Consider the following 9054-nt stretch of genomic DNA (forward strand, 5'->3'; position numbering starts at 1 on the left):
ACCCATGGCCTTGGTGTTATCAGCACCGCACTCTCCCGAGTGAGCCACGGGCCAGCCCTGGGCTCACATTTTTACTGACCAACATAATAACTTGTTAGCCAAAGTAAAATTCTTTCTAGCATATGCTTACAGGATGTACAAGTGTTGGCTGAGCTGTCTGCTATGGAATTCAATATTGTGAAGTTTGAACATAGTCTTTTACCTGTCCACACTGAAAAATTAAAGCTAAACAAACAACCCAAACAAAATTCTTATAACTGATAGTTTTGGGAGTACACCATTCATGAATTTGCTCGTTACTATTATTGCTGATGTTGTCCGTTGCTATGAGCCTTTATTTAGTCTATATCAACTTATTGATTTGTGCATTCATTCAACAAATGAATAGTGTGTAAGGTACAGTATTGGCGCTGGCGATATGGCAGAGAACAAAGCTGCCCTCATGAAACTTACATTCCTGTGAGGGAAACAAGACAATAAACAAAAGAATCAAGTAAACTGTAAATACTAAACAGAAAAACGAAGCAGGACAGGGGAACAGGATGTATGGGAGGGGGATGAGGCATGATTTGCAAGTTTGGATAAATTGGCTGTGGAAGCCTCATGAAGGAAGTTGTAGAAGCAAGACTCAAAGCAGGTGAGGGAGGGACAAAGTCCTGTGGGTGAACATCTGTGGGGAAAGCCTCCCAGGAATAGGACGTCATCAACGCACAGCCTTCGAAGGGTTCTGAGGTCTGAGCATCCGGGGCAGGAAGAAGGATCTCAGAGACAGGGGGAGGATTCGGCAGAATAACAACGTCTTCCAAATTATATTCATTGTCAAAATTACCGAGCTTACTTTTCTCATATTTTGAAGATTAAGCCCAATAGAATTAAATATGCAAATAATTAAAAAATTGTCTCTGTTAGAAACCCTTATATTTGAACTGACCCTTCCCTGCAAAATAATGAAAGTTAAAATTTGCTATCATTTTTCTCTTTTCTGTTACCATTTCAAATCTTTGTTCATCTTTATCTCTGAACCTGGCTAATGGTAGAAGCAAGGAAGACCAAACCCCTTTGTTTTGGGGTCTAATTTAGATGGGGTCTAAAAAGATTTAGAATATAAAGTTCTAACCCACCTCATTGTAACAGATTAGAACAAATATGTACTCATGAAAACAAAATCCTGCTAGGGTTGATATCACTGTTCTTGTCGTGACTAGAAGATATTCTGATTTATCATAGACAGATTGCCCAGGGCAGGTGTTAGGTTTCAGGATTATGACAGATTAAGAATAAGCAACACTTAACATTTATGGGTACTTTGAGAAAAACAAAATTCTCTTTTTTCCTGATTATGACAGATTAAGAATAAGCAACACTTAACATTTCTGGGTACTTCGAGAAAAACAAAATTCTCTTTTTTCCTTTTTTAGTTCTGCTTTAGTCAATAAGAGGTCTTTCTCAGATTGTAGTTGTTTTTAACCAGCACTAAATGTATATATATTTTAAAAAATCTCATCTAGCTGTGAAAATGTTTACTTGGAAAACTGGAAGTCTAAAATGGGACATAAATGCAAAGTATAAAAAGAGATAACATGGGCAAAAATACTTAGAAAAAAAGTGTTATTCAAATGTACAGTGGTAAAATGATATTATTCCTTTCAATTGCTCACCTAAGTTATGTGCCTTTGTCATCCATTTGATGGCCTGCTGTGTAAATCAGTTCTCCTAGGGGATAATTTTTGCTGGTAGATTACTGTCGTGATTTGCTGCTGCAGGTGATATTCATATTGTAAGACCAGTTAGGTCATTCCTTATTGAAAATGTAAAACTGTATTTTGCCATTAGAATTTTAGTGTATGTCATGAAAAGGAAAACACATATTATCAATAATTAAGACTATCCCAAGTAGTTACAGTGGTGCCTTGTAATATTTATGTAATGTTGATTAAACCATCTTAAACATTGTGTAAGATTTAAAAGCCATCTTTCATTATTTAAAATTTTTAATTTGACATAATTTTAGACTTCAGAAAAGAATATACAAAGAATTTCCATGTAGCTTCATACCAAAGTCCTCAAATGTTAATATTTTATCACATTAGCTTTACCTTTCACTCTCTCTATGTATATAATTTTTTCTTGTACTGTTTGAGAGTAAATCGTGACATGATGCTACCTTTAATCCTAAATACTTTAAGGATAAGTCTAATATTTTATCACATTAGCTTTACCTTTCACTCTCTCTATGTATATAATTTTTTCTTGAACTGTTTGAGAGTAAATCGTGACATGATGCTACCTTTAATCCTAAATACTTTAAGGATAAGTACTATATTAATCTAAATATCCAGAATTCAGGGCTTTTTTTTTTTTTCAGAATCATATACAATTATCGTAACCTGGAAATTAACATTGATGCAATACTATTATCTAATATCCAGACCTTTCCAATTGTTTCATTAATGTCTTTTACAGCAAAAGAAAACCTCCAGATTATACGTTGCATTTAGTTGTCAGGTCTTTTGATCCTCCCTTAATCTGGAAAAGTTGTCAGTCTTTTCTTTGTTTTTCATGATCTTGTATTCTGAAGAATACAGATCTTGCAGAATATCCCTCAGTTTGAGAATAATCATTTTTTAAGGTAAAAGCAAAGATAGTACAATGTAACATCTGCATTTAAAAGAAGTGCAAAAGGTTTACTAAAAGCCAGACCTTCTCTTTGAGGTCCTTCATACATTTTTGCTGTTTTTCAGGCAAGATCTAAATCAATGGTCATAGAAGAGGCTTCCAGACTTGGAATCTTTTTTGGAAGTCATGAGGGAAAGAGACTAGAGATGTGTGCCTTCAATTGCTGTGACACCATTTTCCCCCATCAAATTCCGATTAGATGGGTTGAAAGTGAACTTTGTTGGGGGTTGGCCATTCCTCTCTGACCTGACCTTCATGCTGTGGGGTTTTCAAAGCTACGTAAGCCCTCAGGGAATGCTGCCACCAAGAGAGATCAGACTACACAAGCAGCTCACTACTCACCCTTCCCTCCCTCACCCACTGGGACTATTCCATTCCTCTGGCCTGCTCAGTACTTTAAATAAGCTTTCTGCCTTCTCTAACAATGAGGCTCTGGTCGGTTAATGACGTTGCCTCACTGCTTCTCAGCGCTCCTGTTTTCTGCTCCACCCACCCCCATTGTGACAATAGGAAATAAAGTGTCACATTGACTAAATAGCAGAAAAAGCAGGTAAGCATCAAGTAGGTGAGTCCTGCACAGATGTTTTCAAAAATACCCCAGCCCAGTCTAGTTCCTAGGTGCTTACTTCAAAGTACTCTCAGTTCTTGGTCCTCAAAGGAAGAGACTCTTGCAGGGGAGGCTCAGCATTCCCCGCATCCACCAAAAATCATAAGAGGAGGGAACAGACAGACCTGCCCCAGGTGCGGATGGAGCTGCACAGCCTTTAGGATCACCCCATACCTCCAGGCCTCTCCCGGGTTACTTCACTGCTCATTAAAGTTTTAACAATCAGCAGAGTATTTTTACAAGCAGGTAAAACACACACCAAATCTATACGTAAAAATAACCTAGAAGAAACAACACCAAAACTTTGGCTGTGATGTTTTGGTTGGTAGGCATTTATAAAAAGAAATTGAAGCCAAAAAGAACTATCTCATTTTATTTTAGAACTTTATTTTAATAAATGGCCATTGCTTTTATTATCCAAAAATAATATTTAAAAATATTCAAGTGTTGCAGTTTCTTAGAATTACTCAAAATGTTAATGAGGTATTTTAAACTAACCAAGGAAATTAAACTTTGATATGGACATCTAATATGAATAGACAGAAACTCCATTAGTTGTACTTCAAAGGATAAATATTAATATTATTCTACCCACTCTGTCAATTCAAGGTACTAATTAACTATTCGGGTTGTTTTCCAAAATAATGTTTAGCAGGTATTTTTATTTGGACAAGTAGGTTACTGGGAGAGTATTAGGGAGTAATCAGTAAGTTCTAGTTGTCTTTAAATTCTGCTAAATTCATGTTTCTTATTTTTTAAAACACCACACATTCTCATTACCTGAAAATCCTTTGAAACTTGCTAATTATAATAATATCATCTCAGTGCCCTCGGACAAATATTAAGGTAGAACCTTCCTTAAGATTCTTCCTGTGATAACTGACATGTAGTTTCAGGTACAGAGGAGGGAACAGATTTGACTTGAGTAACAAGATGTATCACACGGAGATTTTCATTCAGAAGAATATGTCTTTGTATATCCACAAACCAAGTATGTATTTCAATATGACAGTGTTTGAGATATTTCAAGAGAGAAATAAAATAATGCTTTCTCTAAAAGCTTATGAGCTCAATTGATCAGTAGGTCATTTGTTTTCAGGCTCCAAGATTTCCCATTCCATTTTACAAGTTGCCATTCAAAGTCCATTACGTGGCATCCACCCAGGCAAAGTGGAAGCTCGATCAGTGGAGTTGCCGACCTTCAGCTTAATAGGCTTGAAAAGTACAGTCATATGGACTTTAATGCTGACCTTACAAGTCACAGGCTCAGTTTTCTCAGCTGTAAAATGGAGTAATACCTGCCCTCTGTACACATTGGGTTTTTATAGGATTTAAATGAGATGAGTCACATAAAAGCATGAACAAAATATACGGGGCCGGCCAGTGGCGCACTGCTACAGTGCGCTGCTTGGGAGCACGGCGGCGCTCCCGCCGAGGGTTCGGATCCCACATACAGACCGGCCGCTCACTGGCTGAGCGAGGTGCAGGCGCAACACCGAGGGTTTGCGATCCCGTTGCCGGTCCCGGTCCGGTGCGGGCGCGACACTGAGGGTTGCGATCCGTTGCCGGTCACGAAAAAAGACAAAAAGGGGGGAAAAAAAAAAGCATGAACAAAATATAAAGCAGGTATGTTTTCCTTAATATAAATGGGAGAAATATTTAAATTTCTGCTGCATAAAGTTCAGAGAATTAATGTACATAACATAATGAAAGTAAACTAATGTAAAATTGTAAAAATAATTCACTCTGCAATAATATCATAATCTGCGTGTATTTTCTTTTAAGAGTCGTGTAGAAAATGAGGTCTTTCTGCCATCTCTCCATGTGCCACCATGGAAGCATGAATGGCCATTAAAGGAAGCTCTGCATCTCCCTCAGTGGTCTGCACAAAGGAAAGAGGAAAGAATTGCGTACATTGTACAAGATATGAATAAGATCTAATACTTGAAATAAATTGCCGAAAAACACATTTAAAAAATTTAAAGCAAATACAAACAGACCTAATTTCCTTTTCTATATTGCTGCATTGATTTTCTAGCATTGTGTAAAAGATTTTTGCATCTATGTTCATAAATGATATTAGTGTATAGTTCTCTTTTTTTATAATGTCTTTGTCTGGTTTTGGTAGTATGGTAATATTGGTCTCTTGAATGAGTTGGAAAGTGTTCCCCTTTCTTGTATTTTCTGGAAGGGTTTGCATAGAATTGGTATTAATTTTTCCCTAGATCTTCAGTAGATTTCATCAGAGCCCTAATTTCTTTCATAACTAGGGCAAAAATCCCAAGTCTTCCCATGGTTTCATTGCAGCCAGTGTCCTGCCTGCTCACAGAGAGTAGTGAGCACACAGAACTAACTCCTATTCCAGAATGGGGCTACTCCAGAGCAGGCCAAATCTCTGGACACTCCTCTTCCTAATGATGAACAGTTAAACTGCAATTTTCCACCTCCTCCCCACTCCTCTCCCTTGAACTCTAAATTGGAGTTTGGAGGAAACTAAATTTTGAATTAATAGAATTTTAGATTATTAGAATGATTCCAGTTAAAATGAATAAGACTTAAGATTTTTTAATAAAGTCATGTCAGATGTACAGTTTTCTAGAAAATTAGTCATGCTCCTTGTTCTTGTAGTTAAAGAACCTGAGTCCTGATTCTGCCACTTACTCTGTGACTGTGCATAAATTATAACCCTGGCTTAGCCTTGGTTTTTTAATCTTTGAGGAGTTTTCTTGAGTCTTTGAGTTTGGAGAGGATTAAATGAAATTATGCAGAGTCCTTGGCACCCAGAAAGCCTACAATAAATATTGACTATTATTATATCTCTTTAGGCCTCAGTTTCCCCTATTAGCAAGAGGGGATAGTTAGATGAGATTATTCTACAAAATCATTTTCAAAATTTTCTACTACTACCTAAGAAAGAATCTGCCTCTCATATATTCATCTTTAGAGGAGCTTACTTGATAAATGATTAAAATCATGTTTGGCAAGTGACTTCATTATCAAAACTGTGATCATTAATGATATTTCATTTTGAGTTTAATTCTATTGGTTTCAAATTTATATTTTTCTCCCTTCATTTTTTTTTATTATTTTTATTTTGTCAATATACAATGTAGTTGATTATTATGTCCCATCACCGAAACCTCCCTCCCTCCTCCCTCTCCCCCCTCCCACCCAAGTGTGTCCCCTCCATTTGCTTGTTGTAAGAACTTCAAAAAAAAATAATTGTGGTTGTTATATCTTCCTCTCCCCACCCCCGCCGGGTTTTTTTTGTGTTTTTTTTGTTGTTGTTGTTTGTTTGTTTTTGTGTGTGTGTGTGTGTGTATGTATGTGTGTGAATTGATTCATTCACCTTTAGCTCCCTCCAATAAGTGAAAACATGTGGTATTTCTTTTTCTCTGCCTGACTCGTTTCACTTAATATTATTCTTTCAAGGTCCATCCATGTTGTTGCAAATGGCAGTATTTCATTCGTTTTTATAGCTGAGTAGTATTCCATTGTGTAGATATACCACAGTTTCCGTATCCACTCATCCGATGATGATGGACATTTGGGCTGATTCCAGCTCTTGGCTAATCTCCCTTCATTTTTTATTAAATATGTGAAAAATATTTAACCTGGGTCACATTTTTATTGTTGAACTTGATTTATTTTTGCATTAAACTCGGTGCATTTGTCCTAAATAAGCCTTGGGCCTTGGAAGGTAGGACCATCAGCACTATCCACTATGGTGACCACATATTCAGCAGAGTAATGGCTGCTGATATAGTCCAAGTGGGTGGTATTATAGCTGAACAACAGAAGAGCACTTCTATATCATGAATAGAGAATGTAACTCAATTTAGACACCTGTAGATGATCAAGTACGAACTACAGTTCTAAATTAGGGTTATTTCTACATGGCACTTTGTTTTACTATATAACTATTAATAATTCACTAAAGTTATGTCTCCACTTTCATTCTTGTTGAGCATAGCTAGACTTAAAAATAAGAAAAAAAAGGACAATCACGTATTAGCAAAATAGGCTTATGCCAAATGATCTCTTTGAACAAGCAGTTATGATTTTAGGATTAAGTGCGGGGTTTTAAAATTATATACTTCTTCAAAATTATGTCAGTTCTTGAGTTTTCTTCTTCTATTTTATCCTTTTATTTGATTAAAAGGATGGCATTCTTTTTATAGTCTCCACTTTCCTGACTGCTGCTTAAATTGTACATTATACAGGCTGTCTAAAAAGTGAGCTGACATACAATCTACAGTTATACAGACAAGAGGAAGCAAAGCATTTTATCTTTGTGACTGTTACATGTGGTTTTAAAAAAACCTACATTCCCCTATCTTCATGAAAAAGAATCTAATAATATGGCCTTTTTTCCTCAATCAGAGTTTATTTTTCAGGTCATCAGTTCAACTTGTTAATAGCTAATACTCTTCAAAACTCCATGTTTGAATGGAATAATCGCTGATGATTATTTTATATGTGTAGTTTCATTATCTGGTTTCCTGCACTTCAACCAAAGCTTTCAAAAAATTTTCTCCTGTGGTCTTGAAAGCAGAAAATGGAATTTCATCTGGGATAAAATAATCTGAGTTCCTATTGTGTAATAATGTATTCAGCAGACTCAGTTAGTCCTTTCTGAACTATCTGACACACATTAAATACTTTTTTTTTTTTTTTTTTTAAAGATGACTGGTAAGGATATCTTAACCCTTGACTTGGTATTGTCAGCCCCATGCTCTCCCAAGTGAGTGAACCGGCCATCCCTATATAGAAATCCAAACCCATGGCCTTGGTGTTATCAGCACCGCACTCTCCCAAGTGAACCACGGGCCGGCCCCCATTAAATACTTTTTGAGTGAACAAGTATTAACTTTCAAAGCAAATTATTTTTTTAGCAACCTTACGAATATATTTATATTAATGCAATTATTGTCAAAATAAACTTTTATTTTAGAATACTTTGCAAATTTAGTACAGAAAGTTTCCATATACCCTTCACCCAGTTTCCTCTCACGTTAACATTTTTTTTTTTTCCTTTTTGTCTTTTTTCGTGACCGGCAACGGATCGCAACCCTCAGTGTCGCGCCCGTACCGGACCGGGACCGGGACCGGCAACGGGATCGCAACCCTCGGTGTTGCGCCCGCACCTCGCTCAGCCAGTGAACGGCCGGTCTGTATGTGGGATCCGAACCCTCGGAAGGAGCACCGCGGCACTCCCAAGCGGTGCACTGTAGCAGTGCGCCACCAGGCCGGCCCTCACGTTAACATTTTATAACCGCCATACATTTGTCAAAACTGAGAAACTGACGTTGGTAAGTTACTATTAATGAAAGTATAGATATTATTTGAATTTCACCAATTTTCCCACTAGTGTTCCTTTTCTCTTCCAGGATGTCCTCCAGGACACCACATGACATTTAGCTGTCATCTTTCCTTAGTCTTCCCCAATTTGTGACAGTTTCTCAGACTTTCCTCATTTTTCATGACCTTAACAGTTTTGAAGATTACTGGTCAGGTATTTTGTAGGGTGTCCCTCAGTTTGAGTTTGTCTGGTGTTTTCTCGTGAGATATCCAGCAATGTTTTTCGGGGAAGAACCCCACTGAGGTGAAGTGCTTTCTCATTGCTTCATATAAGGACATATAAGATGTAAACTCTACATCCCTGACCTTGGTGCCTTGTTGAAAGTAGTGCTTCCCAGCTTAATGAAATAATTTCTAATTTAAAAAATAAAACTATCAGTGAAGTCTCCAGAAGCAGCAAATTTAGATAT

The sequence above is a fragment of the Galeopterus variegatus genome, unplaced genomic scaffold, assembly GCF_000696425.1.
Source record: "Galeopterus variegatus unplaced genomic scaffold, G_variegatus-3.0.2 Scaffold508, whole genome shotgun sequence".
Taxonomy (NCBI): Eukaryota; Metazoa; Chordata; class Mammalia; order Dermoptera; family Cynocephalidae; genus Galeopterus; species Galeopterus variegatus.